This window comes from Durio zibethinus, chromosome 3 (assembly GCF_047325235.1).
Source record: "Durio zibethinus cultivar Kanyao isolate XHJ-2024 chromosome 3, ASM4732523v1, whole genome shotgun sequence".
Lineage (NCBI taxonomy): Eukaryota > Viridiplantae > Streptophyta > Magnoliopsida > Malvales > Malvaceae > Durio > Durio zibethinus.
In genome coordinates this window covers 6,970,222-6,990,865 of record NC_143164.1, presented here as the reverse complement: position 1 = coordinate 6,990,865, position 20,644 = coordinate 6,970,222, and the positions used below count along the sequence as shown (strand labels likewise).

Sequence of the window (20,644 nt, the reverse complement as noted above, 5' to 3'; positions counted from 1 at the left end):
GCAATTTCTTATTATGCAGATCCGTCCCTGCTAGCAAGAAAGAATTCATGAGTGAATGAAAGCACTAATAATTCAAGACTGCGATGGCCGTGACCCCAACCTTTCATCATGTTGCTCCCAAGACCACTACTTCCCCTTTTGTTGTCGCTCTCAAGGACAGATCAAGCCAAAGTTTCAATTCAAGGGGACCAATCCACCTACACACTTTTTTTTTTTTGCCAAAAGATAAACTTTCATTTTATTGAATTGAATTTACAGAACAGTCAGAACTCCACGAAACTTACAAGACAAAACAACAACGTACACTTTAATTATTCTTAAATTTTAATTATTTATTTTTTAAAAAATTTATTTAAAGCAAAAAATTATTTTACTATTGCATTTGCATTTAATGTGCTTATTGTATTAAATGAAAGGCAATTTCTATATATTAAACAAATGAAAGGCGACCCTATCCTTGGGCGTGGATCACGTCACTCCAATAAAGAGCATGAAAGTATCGACCGGTTCTCTGTTGTGGACGAATCAAATTACTTGAAGCCACTGCTGCATGTATTTATGACCTATATATATATAATGGCGAAACCGTTGCAAATTGTGTGAAGCTGTTTTAAAACATCTAGGAAAAAATTGAACCAAGGGTGCTGGGGAGAAATTAATGGAGGTGGAGAGAGTATAAAACATTGCTAATTTGTCCAAAGAAACAATCCCGGAAGAGTTCATTCAGACAACAAGTGAGCAGCCAGGGCTGACAACGATTCAGGGGACCGTGCTCGAGGTTCCGGACATCAATCTCAGCAACCCTGATGAAAATGAAGTGGTACAAACAGTCGTGGATGCGAGCCGAAATTGGGCATGTTCCAGGTTTTGAACTATGGCATTTCTGATCACGAGACCATAAGGAAACTGCAAGAGGTTGGCAAGGCTTTCTTCGAGCTCCCACAAGAAGAAAAGGAAGTTTATGCCAAGCCTCATGGATCTCAAAGCATTAAAGGCTATGGAACAAAGCTTCAAAGAGAAAGTTGAAGGGAAGAAAGCTTGGGTTGATCATCTTTTCCATAAGATATGGCCTCCTTCTGAAATTAACTATCAGTTTAGGCCTAAAAACCTATTTTCTTACAGGTTTAAAATCATCATTTTCCTTCACATATATGTTTGCATGCATGTATAAAGATTTACTCAAATTTCTTCAAAAAAAAAATGATTTATTCAAGATTTACATGCATGGGGTAGTAGACAAGCTGTTTAGATGCCTTTCACTAGGTTTGGGGCTGGAAGGGCATGAGATGAAGGAGGCTGTGGGCGGTGAAAACTTGGTCTACCTTCTCAAGATCAACTACTATCCGCCGTGCCCTGGCCTGACCTGGCTCTCGGCGTGCCGGCTTACACCGATATGTGCTCCATCACCATACTGGTGCCCAATGATGTGCAGGGCCTCCAAGCTTGTAGAGATGATCATTGGTATGATGTCAAATACATCCCTAATGCCCTCATTATTCACATCGGTGATCAGGTGGAGGTATGTTCACTGATTTTCAACTTAATTTGTAGCTCAATCATATTTACCTTATGCACCAATATTAAATATTTGACTTAATTATTTATTATAATGCCCTAATTTCATCATTCGAATACAATTTCAAAAAAAATTCTTTAAGGAAACTAATAAGTTTGTTGTAGTATGTGTAAAATTAATATAATAATATGTGTACGTAGCATTGTTTTTTTTTAATATATTTAAAAAATATTTTCTTCTTTTTTATTACTTATAAATGGTGTGACTGCAAACAATATATATATATATATATATATATATATTTTCTGTTTTATGGAGATTCACCGAACCTTATGTATATAAAGAAAATAAAAATTTCTTATCTCATAAATAATCTCACACTTTCCTTTTTCATGATTTAAATATGAGATCTTCAAATTAATTTATAACAATTATGATATTTTCTGGGAACCTAAATAATATAAAATTTACTTTCTTGCTTATCATTCATGTGCTTTATTAATTTAGCAAAGACATGTACTAAAGCTATTCTAACTTAAATGTAAGTGTATCTTTACCTTAAATAATACATTAATTTTTTATAATAGCTCCTAAAAAGTAATATATAAATTTAGAGTTTAAATTTTAATACCTATAATTTTTTTTAATCTTTCGATTGTAATATATTTGTATATATATATAAAAAAAAAAATGCATCAACTTCATTTTTGTTACCTAGCAAAAGCCTAAATTGGATCAAGTATATTTAGATTTAGTTTAGCATTGTTGTTGTACTTAAAAAAAAAAAAAAAAATCCTCATATAAGAAAAGACCAAGTCACAAATCAGCCTAATGTCAGAATTATCCAAATCTATTGATATCATGAATTTTGTTAGTGCAAAAATTAAATTTTCATTGTTCAATCAGTTTATATAGATAATTAGGCTGAAAGGTGATAGGAGATAGGAAGGACATATATATATATATATATATATATATATATATATATATCAAACCTTCCACTCAATCATAAATTAATTTATCTCGTCTATCTATAAATACTTTTATATAATTATAACAATTAATTAATTATAATTTCTTTTAGGGATGAGAAAAAAATTAAAAAAAAATTTTAAATTAATTTAAAATCGTAGTATTCAATGTAGATTAGTTTTTTTTATTAAGTTCATATTAAATTTGAATATTAAATGTATATATTAAATTCGAATCAGATTTTGGATTGGGATATAAAAAATTGAAAAAAAGGAATGGAATCAAATTATATATTTTTATTAATTTTTTTATATATTTTAAAATTTTATAATATAAAAATAATTATTTTATATATAAATTTATTTAAATATATTAAAATAATATATAAAACAAAAAAAATCAAAATTATAAAATTGTAAAATCGAACCGATAAAATTTGATTCAGATAAGATCGATTATAAATAAAAATCGATTCAAATTCAAATCAGATTTTAAAAATTTATAATACTATGTATCATCGAAAAAATCAAATGCTGTCACTCTTCTCTTCGTTTCAAATTAATCAATTTTGATTTTTTATAAATATTAAGAAAAATATTTTATCTTTATTAAAAGTAGTATGTCATTCTTGGGAAAATCTTCAAAATTATTCCTCAAATTAGATATTTTTTGGGTAGATAGTGAGCAATGGGAAGTACAAGAGTATGCTTCACAGAAGCATAGTGAATAAATAGCAGACAAAAATGTCATGGCCAGTGATCTTGGAGCCACCACCAGACTTGGAAGTAGGGCCTCACCCTAAGCTCATCAATGAAGCTAATCCACCCAAATTCAAAACCGAAAAGAACAGTCAATATTGTTACTGCAAGCTCAATAAGATCCCCCAGTAAACAAACAAAAAAAAATGCAGCTTAAGCTTCCAATGCATTGCAGGAAAACAATTGCAGTATCAAGGAAATTAATCAACGTGTCTGTATTGAGTTTTCTATGTTGAAATTTCACTCTAGGTCTAAACCCCAAAGTAATTATTGTAGTGTTATATATTTTTTCATATATTTCTTTCACATCCAAGACTCTTAATTCTAATCAGGCCATGAAAATAGAAACACTGATAGCTGGCTGGCCTCAAATTCTATGTAAATGCTTTTGACCAAATCGGTACACTACATTGTATATCAGAATTCCCAAACCAAATGAAATTCCCATGGTAATTAAGGCATAAACATAAGCTCTCCAAGGGTGCTTGCTTTCTCTCATTGCATTGAATTCAGCAATGAAAGTAGAAACTGTGCTCAGACAACCCAGAAATCCTAACCGTATCCCTGTTCCAGCAGTGCTGAAGTTCTTCTGAGCGCACATCCATTAAGTCGAGCTAAGAACCACCTGATCCACACTCCGGAGGTGCAACTAAGCAAGCCAACCACAGCTGAGCTCCACTGCTACCTCTGCCAAATTCCTTCTTAAGCAGTGCTCCACTCAGGCTCAATAAAACACCTAGAATTAACAATAATACCACCATTGCTGCCAAATGACGTTTGTAGCTGTTAAGCCTCCATTTACAATAAGTGCTAGGGACTTCCTTTTTTGCGCTTGTATTCAGATTCTTGAGAATCCACCTGAAACCCTTCGCTGTCTCAATCCCGAAAATGATGGAATATGTCACAAGAAACAAGCCTGAAAAAGAAAAAAAAATCAATTTTTCTGGATGGTTTGAGTCAAGATGAAAGACTTCTTTTTCATAATTAGTTTTGAATAGGCAAACAAAAAACACTTGCTAAGCATGAGCAACATTTAGCACATTACCTGTGAGAAACCCAAGTACAGCTTGCACCGAATGGCCATTTATACTGAGATCAAGCATTTTCTGATTCCAACCACTGAAAGTCATGAGGCTTCCCAAATAGCCAGTAGTCAATCCAATTGCCAAAATATCAGATACCTGAGATATGTCTCCTTTAAAAACAACACCCCACCACCCCATCAAGAAAGAACCAACCTGTAAGAATATGTATGTATGTAACTAAGTTTGCAAGAGGAAATAATTAAAAAAAAAAAAAAAAAGAAAAACCTCTGGAAGATATTCATAGGAGGTGAAACAAAGAGAAATCCAAAGAAAATGACAGTATTTGGGAGAGCAAAAACCAAACGCCAGGCGTCCAATCTAACCCAAAAATACATTTTCCTAACCAGAGATTCGAAGCAGTTGTCCACCACTGTAACTGCCTTGGTTTACCTTAAATAATTTTAGATAACTCATTAAATATCCAGAATCTATGGATTGAGATTAAGTGCTTTGAGCAGCATGTCCTGTCTCATAGCAGCATTCATAAGAGTACCTCCTAGTCCAACATATCAGCAATATATCATTACAAAGATTACAGACCACAAACTGCACAATTAGCATTAGACACACCAAGTCAAAATATTGTGGCGTTGCAATAGAGCCCAAGCCTTTTCCATTGTGTATGAGCGCTCACTAATGAATGTATGTTTGCAAGCATGGGTGTGTCAGTGGGTGTGTCAGTGTGTGTGTGCACCGTATACCTGTGAATTGGCACTCATTACAAACAGTTTGCGTATGCGTGTGTGTGCGTGTCACAGAGAGAGAGACCATATTAGAAGGAAGGTTGGGGTACACAATGGTCTGGTTGCTGGTCACACTCGCAATACTAGGTCCAAAAAGGCTTTCCAGCAAATATCTTGTAAGAACCTGCAAAACAATCAAAAGTCAAACTTTTGCCAATAAAACATGTTCTTCCTTTTGTTTTGTATCTCAAAAGTTACAACTTGCTACTAAAACAATATGTTTCCTATAAAAAAATTTGAGATCACAATATCAGAAATTTGGAAGCAAGGAATGACAAAAGTGGCTCTGTGCATGCTAAACAAAGGGCTAAAACCTCAAATGCTAACCCTCACTAGTACAATAAAGCAATGTCTGCTATTAGTTTTCCCGTTTGGCCATTTGTTTTAACCCTCAGTGCCATTTTTTTTAACCCTCAGTGCCTCCATTAGTGAAAACCAAGCATTACCAATGAATAATACATAATGCTGACACACAAAAAGATTGCTACAAGAACAAATCCTGTCATGCTAAATTCCAATCACAAAGCTACTATGAAGACTGTTGATTTACCAATGAAAGGCAACTCAACCTCTTTTTACTAATTATCAACAAAAAGAATAGAAAAAAAAATCAAAATGTAGAGCACTATCCAAACCAAATTAACTCTATTCATTTTTGCTGGTTATATTGCTGAAGATCAATATTGACAGTATACTAATTCAGCCATTTGCTGATATGGCTGACAATCAAATATCAAAATCTTGAAGATCACACTCTATTCAATAAATGAGAAATAAAGAGAAATTTTAGAAGAAATTCTATCGAACTTAATAATTTCCTGTCACCAATCTAGTCAAAACTCAAGAATTGAAGGTCGAGAAGATATTACCCCAAGAATTCCAAAAACAGCTAAATGGATAAGACTCGATATATACTCCACTGAGAATGGCAGTCCTTGTTTTTCCTGGCAAGGAATCATGAAGCACGTGATTTACTTTCATTATCAGAGCCTAAGTGAAGTTTGATATGCATACTATCATTGACAATATTACACCAAGCAGAAACAAATTAACTGAAAGCTCACTTGGTTTTTGTCCCCAGAGCACTTTAGTGGACCTACTGGAAGGGAAGATATGATATCCTCTGGCAAGGGTGACACGAGAGAGATTGTATTCAATTCTGCTGTACGAATAACTGCCCCACTTTCCGTTGCACTATCAATAGACAAGCGGACACTATTTCTCACACTGTGCGTATTGCTCTGAAGAGCCCGATCACCAATATCTCCTGCCTCGGAAACAGTCTCGCTATGAATGTCATCATCAATTTGAAAAGATAAGAAACTTGATATGCTAAAAGAATGCTTCCTTAATGTAGTTCCAGGGCTGCTTGTCCTACTAAATGATCCAGTTTGCGTTGGTTCAGAGTTATAATTAGTACCATGATCCATAAGCCTCCTGTCAGAAACATCAGATTTCATTCTTATTCATAAAGCTTCAATAGAAGTAACAGCAAACTTGTGATGTTTTATTCATAAACCAAGAAAACATGAAACCGTAGTGGTACAGCTCTTGAGATGGTGATCATTGGGTTAATTATACTCGCAGCATCAATAAAATATTGCCAAGTACTTTGTTACACTAAAGTCCATACATATAACAAGTGATTCCTCTTACACAAATTCTCGTAACAAAAAGCCAATGCCACTACCAGAAAATGAAATATTGCCGACATGAATTTTGTTGGTACTATTTTATTTTGGGTAAAATAATTCTGCGGATATTGTAAAATTTCATTCTTAATTTACCGAAGGAAACGTCGTATATTATTTTAATAATATTTATTCAATTTTGAAAATAAAATTCTGCCAATAATCATTAAAATTCAGTCGGTAATAATTAATATTTCCATTGATAATTTTTTTAATTGTTTTTACTTATATTTTGTTTATAATTTTTATCTTTTTATTTTAATTTTTATTACATTTATTTTTAAAACAATTATATAAATATTAAAATATAAATAAATAAATAAATAAAACATTACATTTTATTTATAAAAAATAATAATGTTTTACAAAATTATTTACGAATTATAATTAATTAAAAATACAAAAAAAATACATATACAAATTATGTATAAATATTTAGTAAACATGCAAATCAAGTAAGCAAATACTTATGTCATAGGTCGAGACTTAAGTCCCGAACCCACGTGGCTTCGGGACCGGGCATTCACCCTTCCGGCGTCCCAGATCAGTCTTCCTGCCACGGTTCACACCCTTATGAGGTATTGTTCGCTCTGGCCCCCTGACCTCACGGTTTTATCCTACAAAAAGCACAAGGCGGAGGTAGTGTGAACCCTTATATATCCCAGTGACCCTCCTATTATATTCGATGTGAGATTCAGGACTCTTCTTTAGATTCGTGACATTCTCCCGCATCCAACCTCGTGACGCCCTCTAAATCTTCTCTACAACTACCTTCCAATTTTACTGATGATCTATTGCAATTGGAACAGGAAGTTAAAGTGACATTCTCCCGCATCCAACCTCGTGACGCCCTCGTCACGGAGACTGGTCACTTTGCCTACCTCCCTCGAGGTGCTTGGCGTGGATCGAACGGTTTATGGCTGGCTCTGATACCACTTGTCACGGGTCGAGACTTAAGCTCCGAACCCGCACGGCTTCGGGACCCGGACATTCACCCTTCCGGCGTCCCCGATCAACCTTCCTGTTATAGTTCACACCTTTGTGAGATATTGTCCGCTCTGACCCCCTGGCCTCACGGTTTTATCCTACAAAAGACGTCTCATAAGACGAAAGTGGTGTGAACCTTATATACCCCAGTGACCCTCTTATTATGTTCGATGTGGAATTCAGGACTCTTCCTTATATCCGTGACACTTACAATGCACAATAAAAAAAATACCTACAAAATAAAATCAAAGGAGCTAGAATCTAAATTAAATTGACAAAATATATGTTAATTCAGAACAAGCTAAAGATACTAATTGAATATTGCCCAAATATTTTATTCAAATTGAATCTAAATACTAATTGTTTCTAATAAGATTCACTGAAAGACGACGTCAATTGTATATTCTTAAAACAAGCCAAGGATGAACAATTCTAGATAAAGAATCTCGGTATAACACCGAAGCTTCAAGTAAAAGCAAAGAGTAGGAATACAAATACAACCTTAATATGGGGTGGTGAGGGGAACAAGAAACCCATTCGTATTTCTTATTAGTACAGAGCAAGCTCATATTAAGCAAGTCAAAGACATCTACCAACACACTTAGATAAAATCAATGAAGTTTTAAAGTTCTCACCGGCAAAAAGCCGTCCTGTTATTCTAGTGCCTGCAATAAATCTATGAAAAACAATATAGTGGAGTGAAAAAAAAAAGTTCCTAGGGCCAATCTTCCTGCTGAATCCAATTTGTTAAATTCTAGCATTACATCTATAGCAGATTGGAGATTGGAGATGCAATTATAATTCTCAGTGTACTACACAGCTGAAAAGCTCCACTCACAGGCTCAGGTCACCCTCCTGCTGAAGGGTCAAACAAAGTACTATATTCTTGGGTAATTGAAAGTAAACTATAATTGGTATATAACTGACAAAGAGTAATCAGCTTTGAGCTTAAATCAGATGCATGGCACAAATATATAAGAGAAGATTAAAAAATCAGAACTCAAGTAACATTAAAACAATAAATGAACTAGAAACTTAATGATAATTGAAAAAAGTTGTTATCCCAAAAGTTTTATGTAAAAACAAATTAATGGCTGAAAATCATAAGTTTTTTCACCTTTCTATAAGAATTTGGAAAGCTCAAGCAAGTATAATATTTCTAGTTGATAAAAACTTTTGGAAGCACATTAATAGACCAGTCAAAAAGCAAAATTTTATCGATTATCCATTGACAATACATTGATAATTATCGACAAAAAATTCTGTCGCAAGTAAATTTTTGGTAATATAACTGCAATTGTCAGCATTGAAACATGCGTTTGAGAGATAAAATTTTAAAAAAAAAAAACTATATAAATAAAATCATGAAATGGGACGTGCTCTTCTAAATACTTCAAATAGTGAATAGGAATGGCTTTTGAGATTGATGTAGCTGGAATATGCAGTAGCACTTAAACAAAGCCACTCAAACAGAACTGAGAACAAAACAATATCTAGGAGTAGTATCTGTCACATGAAAATGAACCTGATGCTGAAACTGGCATATGCAAGCTTAGACAATTTGTTAGAAAGGACTGATCAAATATGGAACTACAAGGGTATTTATGATGCTGAAACCGGCATATGCAAGCTTAGACAATTTGTTAGAACAAAAAGGTTAGAAAGGACCAATCAAATGTGGCACAACAAGGGTATTTATCTATTCAATTGCATTATTCCAATGAGCAACAAAGAAATAGATTTCCCTTGCATATGGATTTAATGAAGCTGCAAATTTCTCAGACATTACAGAAACCCTTCTAACAACTATTATTTTCCTTTCCTTTCATTTATTTGTGGAATTTAAGAATATTGATACAAAAATTTTAAATATGATATGATAATACGTAAACGATAAAAAAACTATAAAAGCGATACGATTTAAAATTTTAAAAACATTATATATGGATTAGCAAAAATAAAAAAAAAATCATATTTAATATATTAATATGAATTATAATACAATATTTTTTATATTTTTCATGCAATTGATACAAAATAAAACACAATACATATATATAAATTGCCTAGTATATTTTAAACAAATATATCAACTAGTAAAATTTAAATTTTGATCATCCTTATCAACTGAAGAGGGTAAGCAACCATAAACAAAGTAAATAGAATAAAAGAACTTTTTTAGCCCTTATTAACATCAATCAAAGAAAAAGTGAAGCTTCCAATAAGTGAAATGCTTACGATGGGAAACATAAAAAGACAAAACAATCAACCCATGATTCTTCTCCAAGGCAATAATCTCCCAATACATTCAAGTGGATGTAGATCCCACGTTTGATGAAAGAGTAATTAAATTACGTTGTATTCAACAAGAAACTTTGAACTTTAATTGGGAACAATCTCAATATCCAGAAATCAACATTCTTTTCAATAGTTTTAAAGATGTGTCCTCCACTAAAAGAACAAACCAAAAAGAATGAAAGTTGCTTTAAGATAAACACTGTAAACCCATCTTTAAATTACATCCGACCCTATTAATGTAATATCTGTTTTGTATTAAACACAAAATTATCATATTATAATGCATGTTGACATATCTAATATAAAATATATTTTTTATTTTTTTAAATTTATATATTATTTTTATCAATTTTAATAATCACTTTATTTTTTTTATTATTTTTACATTACATCATCATTTTATGTCTAAAATTATTAAGTCTAACTTTAATCTAATTAGATTTAATATGAAATACCTAAAATATTAAATCTTTACAGGAGAAAAAAAAATCTTGAAAAGGTGGAACTTTTCCAGTTTCTTTTTGCAATAAGATAATAAGTATAGTATACATAATTCAACTTAATAATAGAAATAAAAGCAAGGATTAACAAAAGAGCAACTACATTAACAAAAGCTGATAGTATATAAAGTAAAGGTACGAAACAAGAAGAAGAAAAAAAAACGGTCAAATCAAATCACAGCTAAAGCTAACTTTACTGCGTATTTAATTTAATATAACGCCTTATTAAAATGCTAGTAGTAGAGGAGATAGTTGAAGTTTTTACAGCAGAAAACACGAACAAGAGAGGATTCAAAGCCAAACAAATACGTTAGGAAACAAGGAGCCCAGAAAAAAAGAGTTGTTGTTGAGTAATGGAGAGTGAAAGGCTTCAAAAAAAAACCCAGGATGTGGCTTTTAATGGTGATAAGATTTGGATGTTTCAATGGTAGGAAGGGTTTGAGGGTTAAGAGTTAAACTGAAATGAAGGAGGATGTCAATGGCTGACGTGATTTGGTTTCAGACACTGAAGAAACAGAGACTTTGTATACAAATATTATAGGAAGAGAAGATGGAAAGTTGGGGTGTTAGCCACTAGGCTTTGATGTGTTTTGTGTTTAACTTGCCCTCTGTCTTTGATCCGTTTAAGGTTAGATGAATGGATTCTTCCTTGAAAAGCAAATAACTGTTCTTCACACCCAAGACCCACAGCCACGTGAAACAGCAAGAACATTAATAAATCTCTACGTTAAGCGGTTGTAAAATAAAGTAAATTCGTCTTCATTGTCGTAATTTTAAATTTTTAATGTTATTGTGACTATTATTTGGGTTTATTTCTCATGACTCATGATTCATGTCTTGACGTGATGGTTCTAGGGTTTTTATTTTAAGGATTTAATTTTATTTTTTTAAAATAAAAATACAAACATAGTGATTTTTTTTTTAAGAAAAAAACCATTTATTACTATATTAATCGAAGCAACATAACATCAAACATTATAGAACAAGATGAATCAAAAGTCCAAGATTCGTAATGGAGGAAAGGTTAAGCTAAAACAATAGTATATTTTCAGGTTGGAATCCACAAATTGGCCACCAAACGCTACAATCACTCAAGGGAAATTATGACTTCAAAGTTTAAACCATCTGTCAGCTCTTGAAAGTAATGCGTGTATAAACTCAAAAAAAAAAAATTTTTTTTCGCTTGTTCATTTTTAATGCTTCAGGTGAGTAAAAAAATTTTCATCACGTTTTGAAACTGAATCTGAAATTAACCTCAGCCTTTTCCCTTAGTGACTAAGGAAACCTTAGAGGACATAGAGGTGGAAACCAAGACCTTATCCCTCTTACCATGGACAATACTTGTGAATAAAAAAAAAAAGGATCCCAAGCCTAAACCAATTAATCAGTATATCTATTTCTATAGGTTGGGTCAGATAAGGCCCGATCAATCTTCTGAAAACTCCGCCCATAATTTAAAAAATAAATTATTAAAAACTATTAAAATATTAATATTATAATATTGTAATATTTTAAATTAAAAATTATTTTTATTAATAATTTAATATTTCAGACTCAAACTCAAATTTTTATCCAAGATTTATCGCAAAATGGACCAGACCCACGCGTCGGATGGGTAATCAGGCCACAGACAGATCTAATCACAACTCACATAGCCCAGCGAAAGCCCACCAACCCAAAACTTACATGCTAAAATAAAATTAAAAAAAAAAAAAAAAGAGAAAACAAAGGGAAGCCAATCCAGTTATATTTAAGTGAAGGCAGTCAAACGCCGCCAAACGGATAAACCACCAAAAATTCCAAACCGTCAGATCCAATTCATCCCATTTTTTTGCCCGCCGATCTAAACCAATTCGGTCCCACAACAAACAAGAAAAAGGCCCGCCCCAAAAATTTCCTGGCGCACCACCAAAAACAACAGACCAGAAAAAAAAAATCCCCGGAGGAAACTTCTTTCTTTCTTTAGGGCCTTTTCTGGAATCTTCTCGAAGGTAATGGCAGAGCCTGAGACCACCAGCAACGACAGATCCACTGGCACAGTCAAATGGTTCAATGCCCAAAAGGGTTTCGGTTTCATAGCTCCCGACGACGGCGGCGAAGATCTCTTCGTCCACCAAACCTCTATTCTTTCCGAAGGTTTTCGCACTCTCTCCGATAACCAATCCGTCGAATTCGCCGTCGATTTCGGTGAAGACGGCCGCGCTAAGGCCGTTGATGTAACTCCTGTCCCCCGATCTCGCCGCCCTTCCCATGGTGGTCGTGGTGGTGGAAGAGGAGGATATTTTGGTGGAGGAGGTACAGGTGGTGGTTACAGGAGAGGCAGTTATGGTGGTGGCGGAGGAGGTGGAGGCGCCTGCTATAATTGTGGGAGGATGGGGCATTTGGCGAGGGATTGTTATCAAGTTGCTGGGAGCACGAGATACAGTGGCTTTCGTGGAGATGATGGTGGAAGTAGTAGATACGGTAGCGGCGGCGGCGGCGGCGATAGTGATCGAGGAGGAGGAGCCGGTGGGAAATGTTTTAATTGTGGAGAAGAAGGTCATTTTGCAAGGGATTGCCCTAATAAATGATTCAGAAAACAAAAGTGAAAATTTATATGGCTACATTATTTTGGGAGTATTGGTGTTTCATTTGTGGTGTTGTTGTAAAGGGATTTTTCAGAAAAAGAAGAAGAAATCGGAAAGTTCTTTAATTTTTCCGATTAGATATCTCTGTTTCAACTTGTTTCTGAGTGATTTGGTAACGTCGGTAAAAAAAAAAAGCTTTTATTATTTTATATGATGTGTTATTATTATTGTTATTCTCTATTTCTTACCAAATTCCTCTTCTTTTAACCTTTAATTCATAGTCTATATATTTGCAGTTGGAATGGGAAAAAAGTTTGTCTTTCCTTAAAGTATGTTCTTTCTGTTTGTTATGTTCGGTTCTGTTGATTACTCGATTGTTTTTACTTTTTTTATTTTTTAAGTTCCCATTTCAATTTGATGCTTCAGAAGTAATACATATGATGGACATGTCTTTGGGATGTTCGTAGTTATTAATACTAGGGTCCTGTCTTTTGAAAGAGATGATGAATGATTTTGGAGTATGTGGATAAAATTTATTGGCATTTCGTACTTTTTTTTTATCTTGAAACATAAACAATATTGTGGACATTGTTTTTTTGGTTGTTTTGGAAAATCATATACCATTGAAAGGTACATTGAGAGCAAAATACAATTTTAAGTCTTTCTAGAGATTTTCGTGTTGGTCTTGCTTGTTAGCTGCGTGGTGTTATGAATATCTTAAAGGCCTTGATGAAGCAGTCCTGACAGATATACATGAACGCTCAACTTATCGGTTTCCTTTTTTAGAAGATTAGGACCAAATCATCTATGTTTGGTTGGCCTTATAATGCTTATCCTGCTTTATGGTCTTAATTTCGAGGTTCTGCTTTTTATGTTTAATTTTATTTCTTTTTCATGGACTGCTAACATGTTTTTTCTCTGTTGATTAATGCTTTCATTCATGGGGGCAAAACAAAAAGAAACAATAGATACATCTGATACTGTAACTGTTCTATACTGAATCTTTTTGCCTTGTGTGTCAGTGGGTCAAAACTAGGAAGTGGGCTGTTTGAAGCATCCATTAAATGGATTTGGTTTTTGTATTAACGTGGCATTTATAATAGTGAACATATAATTTTATTTATTAATCATAATGGAAATAGATATTGCATCTCAGGGGTTGGGTAATATTAAACCCTGTGAATTTGAACAGACAACAACTGATGCTTATTCAACTACAATTTCTCAGTATCATCATAGTAGTGATATAACTATAACCATGATGCACTAATCAACTTCAGAACTTCCTTCTTTCTCTTTTTATTGTCTTTTTCTCTATTTAGGTTCAGAAAGTGGTTTAGTGATTAGGACCAATAGTTACTTGGCCTTGGAAGAATACTAATAATTGACCACATTTGAATGATTAGCAAATGAGACTGCAAAGTAATTAGTTTTGAAAGTAGTACTTTTTTTTTTTTTGGAATTTAAGAATCTCTTGTACAACTTATGAGCTATTCTCCGTTGTGAGACATCTTTTTCGTAGTTCGAATGCAACAAGTAAGCATGTTAATGAGGTCAAGACCCAATCTTTTGTAGTATGCTAGAATTGCTTCTAGCATAATATTGTATTGAGACCACACAAAGAAAGTAACTTTTTATGCTTATATCAGATGCATGTAGCTTCAGCCATACAGTTGTACTTATCTTGTCCTTGCAAGTTATGATCAAATCCAGTTTTGTAGAACCTATTAGGTCATTGATATTCTTGTTTCTTGTTAATGTACCATATTGATTTCTGTTGATCTTCAAGTCTTACTCCCTGGACCTTTTGGTGAAAACTTTAAGGACTTGGTTTCTGCTGGAACTGAGTTCACTAAGACATAAAAGTGAATCATAGTTGCCTCTGGTGGATAAAGTTTCAGATATTGTTTTGATGACAACATTGTGTAGTGAAGTTTGTAGGTGGTAAACTACGATTGGTATTTACTACCTTTGAGGGTTGATATGTTGTTCACCAAGGAGCCTTCGTGGAATGCTCTTGTAATTTGATGAGTAACTTGTAAAAGATAAGAGTACTGGGGAAATCTGATAACCAAGACTTTGCACTCTTAAGTGGCATAATGTTTAGTTTACCTTGCTTTTGGCCATTTTGGATAGTTGTGTGAAGTTATTTTTCAATCAAATAAAAATGATGTTGAGAAACAGTTTTGTCTGTAGATTGTGCAAACTTATAGTTCCCTTGGTTATTCTAGAAGAATTGGCAAACTCAAGGTAATTTCTTTGGTTTAATTCTTTCGGTCTTTTGCTTTATTTGTTCTGAATATGTATGTCAGTAATTAGTAGTGTATTTGTTAAAGGATACCTTTTATTGATGGTCTCTGAGGCAATCGAGGAATTCAGTTTTGCTGATCATGTAACTAAACCATTTAAATAGGGAAAGTAAGAAATATTGAAACGAACGTGTTAAGTACTCTGTCCTTCTGACTGTTTGATAAGTTTCAATTTGTCATGTCATTCAGACTGCCTACTATTAGTTTTCTTCAGTTGTAGTTATAAATTAAGGTTAAGAAAGAAAGAAATATACTTTACAGTTCTTTAATAATTGATTAGTTTACAGGACACGATCTCTGAGATTGCTGACTTTACAGAGTATGTATTTCATTAGTGTATGAACTTACTCCTTTTACATATAGAAGATTTAAAGAAAGGATACCACTAATAGGATTTGTGAGGACATTGTACGCAAAGACTGTAAGATTATTGGAAGTGACTAGGTTTTCATTAGATCATTTCAGATTAATTTATTGTCAGAGCCTTATCTTGCAGCGTGAGGATTTGTTATCATTTCTGTACCATCATTTGATCCTCTTCATTATCATGAAATTCTATGCATTGGTTGAAAATTCTCCGAGCTTGGACTGGTTGCTCTGAATAGCAGCATAAAGAATGTTACAGGAGGGAGAAAGTGGATTTAATTTCTGATGCCTTTTAGTCTTAACCAACCTAATAATCACCTAATCTAAAGCTTTGTGAGCTGAGGTCTGTGTTTCAATCATGTTATGCAAGATTGGGATTGAGATTGTTTCGTCAGAATTGCAGGACAAAATCATCAGGACACTTGTGACTTTCAGTTATGACTGTAGTTGGTCAATCTGATCAGTTGTTTGAGACATGAAACAGCCTGCTGTAATTCACATGTCAAAATTTTAAGTTAATTCTTTAGAGTTCCAACAGAGGTATTCCAATGGTTTTCTACAAATTTTATGCAAGAAACATTTCATAGTCATGAGACCTTTGAGTATTTGACTTGATGACCTAGATGATCACTATTTCTTGAAGTTTTTGGAGTGGCAAGTCGATAGGAATTCTGGGTAATATATTTTATTGTCATTTCAATGATGTAACGCTTCAGTGAAAGCACCAAATGGAATATTTAAAAGTTTGGAGAGCAGCTTGTAATCTCTTACCAGCATGCACTTTGCTCCTTTTGTAGCATATGTACATAGTTCTTTGAATCTTGGTAGAATCACCAGTTCGATTATATCCCTCTCTGCAAACGGTATTGCATCAAGGGATGGATCTAATCCCCTCCCCTGATCTTGAATCAAGGGATGCGCCTGCCTTGCAGCAGAAGATCTATGAGATTTCATCCTTTCTTTCAGGTTTTACCCAAAAGAAAAAGTTTTTTTTGGTTATGGATATTTTTGAGAAGCAATTTTATGTTTAAATATGTCAAAGCAGTGTCTTAGTGAGATTGATTATCTGAATATTGCTTGCCTTTGCTACCTGGGATAATGCAGAAATCAGACATGAGTTATATAAGACCTTTCAGAATCCTGATAGCAGAATCTTGTGAAGTCTGTTACAGGGTACAGGCAAGGCTATCACGTCTAATGTTCCTGAACTCAATTCCATCTTACACTTTTGTGTTTTAATCTGAAATTCGTTTCGTTTAGCCTGGATGAATTAGGCTACGCCATTTCGTCAGGCCGAGGATTTTAAGTATCACAGAAATGCTGGACACTGTAATAACCTGATCCTTGCCCTGCGTTTCAGTGAGATGATGTGATTTGGACCTTTGAATGACATTTGCGGTTGGGCTGGAAATTGTTGTTTTTACATTTTTCTTTCACGAAGTTGTAATCAGTAGGCCCAAATTAGCTAGCGATCAAGCAATTGCAAAGATTTTTTTGTTTCTTCTTTCGGCCTACATTTTCGCTAATTTTTTATATTAAATTTGAAGCTCAAATTATCATATCTAGATAAATAATAAAATACCCAAAATTTTACATACATCGAACATGGATACTTTAAGGTAAAACGACCTGTCCAAAGTCCAAAGTTAATGCAAAAGATTAGAATTTAACTATTCATCATATCGACAATCATACCCTTTTTTTTACATCCCCATTATTCACTTCTACTATGATTTTTTTTAGTTGAAAATATTCTATATAACGAGAAAAAGACTATTCCTTTTTGTGTTTGAAATTCCAGCCTGCAAATAAAAGCATTCTCCTACAATCCTCCCCCCATTCCCACTAGGAAGCACCCACAAGCAGTAGGACAAGGACAAATCATGCTGAAGCAAAACAACATATTATATCACAAATATATTTTTACCCGGGGCTCCTTTTCCAAATAACAGGCTTATATCATTGTAGAATCTTCACCTGGACCATATATTTTGACTCACTAGCATTCACCTGAGTAGTCACCTTTTTCTTTTGGTGGCTGATCTGTCGTCTCCCAAAATTCTGATGATCGTTTCGTGGTCAGTGGTCGAAGATAGAGATTTAAGTCAAAAGACCAGAATGGGCCAACTTTTAGGTAGCGACAAGCGACAAAGGAAGCTGAGGCTCTCCCCTCAGTATTCTTCCCAAGGGATATCATCCATAATCATGTTATGTTCCCGTTGCAATCACTTCATGTCCTCATTTCAGCACAAAATGGTGTTGAGAAATAAGAGTAAAGGCTTATCTTATAAAATCTTAATAATTCATTTATTTTACCATAGATTCAGAATTTTTTTACATAAGAAGTTACAATTTGAGACAAAAAAAATTACAAGAATTAAAATTTAAAACTTAAGTTTGTTAGATATAATATTTTAAAAGTGACTATGTGAATTAATTCAGCTAAACTTTATGTTTAAATTCACGATTTTTTCGTTAATATTAATATTGTTTGCCCTATAAATCAATTATGTGACATGATTTAATTTATTTTATTAATAAAATAATATTATCTAATTTATTATCAACATATAAAATTTATATATAATACATTAAATATAAAACCTAATCCTATAAAGCAATACAAAAAAGAAAATGAAAACAACAAGCAAAATCTAAATTTAATAATATAAAATACGATATAATAATATGATATAAATATAATATAAATATATAAATTACCATATATAACAAAATTTAGGCAATTAGACAACGGTGAGAGCTGTATTATTTTTGTTACCTTCAGTCACTACAAAATAATACTGAGAATGTGAGTTGAAATTGGTGTCAGAAGAAAAATCCAACCCTGTAAGGACACATGAAACCTCACATCGTAAATTGGTATGTCTCTGACTCTGATCTGACGACCATAGGGAAGATATAGCAAGCAGGAACCCATACACGTGTACCTTATACTGACTGTTCGATCATCTTCCATAAATTTCAGATCAAAAGATTTGATTCCTTGTATTAAATGCCCGCGGACAAGTGTCAATTGGCAAAAGCTGGCGATGCATCCTGTTTTATCAATATTTTATGTTTTATTGGGTTTTTAGAAAATGAAATATACAATATTATGGAAACAATGAGTTCATACTAAAGCATGTGTTTGGATGGTTTCAAACTTTCAATAAAATATCGGAGGAGATGAGTGAATTTGGCTGATCTTTTTTTTTATACTTGCTTTACAAACCAAATGAAGATTTCAAGGACCCCATTTGTTATGAGTTGATGGTCAAAAGCACTTCTTTAGTGGATAGCCAGATTCATTGATCTTGTAGGAAGAAGAAATAATTGAAAATGTTAGGGGTTTGCAGGGGATTGTTCATGTGAGATAACCCCATTACAAAGTACCAACCAATTGATAAACTGACTATTTTGCCAGGCAAACTACCTATTAGTTTAGAAATGAACTCGTAACGAAAATTTTCCAACTTCAATGTTTCACACACTCAATTGTAACTCTCGGACTGCATGTCACTTTCCCTTGCCCATTGCCATCTCTTCTTGGGAAGGTTGCTTATTTTTTCTATGGAGTTTGCTTGAGATTTGGTCTAGAAAAGGGAATATTGCTTTTGGGTTGCATATGCTTTAAGGGATGAGTAGTGAGCATCACTCCTTTGCTTTTTTTTTTTTTTTTTTTTAACTTTTTCTCCATGTTCTGACCATTTTTTCCTCTTTTCAGAATGAAAGTCACTTTTAACTAAGAAGATGGGAAGTCATAATATGCCCAACAAGCCCATGGGTCCATATTTTTCTTCATCTGCGTGGGTCCATAGGACCATCAACCCTAACCTTCTTGGTTAGGGGTCCACTTCTTAGGGTCACAGCCCAAAAACCCAAGTTAATTTTTCTCCCAAACTGAAGTTTACAATGAAGATATTTTCAACGTTGGTGTCTCTAAATTCACTGTTGGTTTCTTGGTTCAGTAGCATATGTACAAATTGTACTGCTAGCTTTAGGAATTTTCACCTACGCAATGGGTTAAAACAGAGAAAGAAATAATTTTGAACACTGTTAGTTGTATGCAATAATTACGAGGGCATGGTCCTAAAAATTACAAAAAAAAAAAAAATGCCCTTAAACCCCAACTCCCTCATTTGGGTACACCAATAATTATATATGTTCCGTTCAGCAGCTCCGAATCACCAAATGGTTAAATCCTTGAACTGGTTTGCTGATCATTTCATTTGTCGTCTAACGCAATGTACAAAGGGAACAAAGCAAATTAGAAAAACATCCAATTTGAGTTATGAGAATAAGAACCTGTGGAAAGCCTTCAAAATGCCTAAACGACAAATTAAATTCTGTCAAATTAGGCCCTCTATGATTGAAATTCTAACATCCCATTAAGCTTTTGCTCCAAATAGTTACAGCTGCCCATTATGGAGGGCAGGTATTTGTCATAGCACAACTCCACAAGTTATACCAGATCATCTATATGAATCTCCTTCTCTTGTTTCTCACATGCATGAGATGTGAACTGTGAAGTGATTTGCTGAAAAAAATTATATAAACCTACCAGTGTGAGAAAGATATGATGCTATCAGATAAGTTTCTGACACTTTTAGGACTTCTAATCTGGCCCCGGTGGACCATTAGGTCCAGTTCTAGATTCAACAAAGTGAGACTTACTCTTGGTTTCAGATTGCGGGAAAAGGACTGGTGAGAGCTATATATTGTTGTTTATTTCCCATAGGAAGGCAATGAAAAGCAATATCCTAGAAAACTTCAAATATAAATGTAGAAAAGAAACAGATCCTAAGACGTGAACAACTTTGATGTAATTTTGAGTCAAAGAACAATGAATAAC

At 33.6% G+C, this 20,644-nt stretch overlaps 3 pseudogenes across 1 annotated transcript; 2 read left to right on the top strand and 1 right to left on the bottom strand.

Moving 5' to 3' along the window:
- Nucleotides 1-658: 658 nt before the first annotated feature.
- Nucleotides 659-3,378, top strand: LOC111301635 (flavonol synthase/flavanone 3-hydroxylase-like; annotated as a pseudogene).
- Nucleotides 3,379-3,613: 235 nt separating this feature from the next.
- LOC111301628 (fluoride export protein 1-like) lies at nt 3,614-6,504 on the bottom strand (annotated as a pseudogene).
- Nucleotides 6,505-12,415: 5,911 nt separating this feature from the next.
- LOC111297956 (cold shock protein 2 pseudogene) lies at nt 12,416-13,446 on the top strand (annotated as a pseudogene). Its single transcript, XR_016340896.1, has one exon. The product of XR_016340896.1 is annotated as a cold shock protein 2 pseudogene (transcript).
- Nucleotides 13,447-20,644: the final 7,198 nt, after the last annotated feature.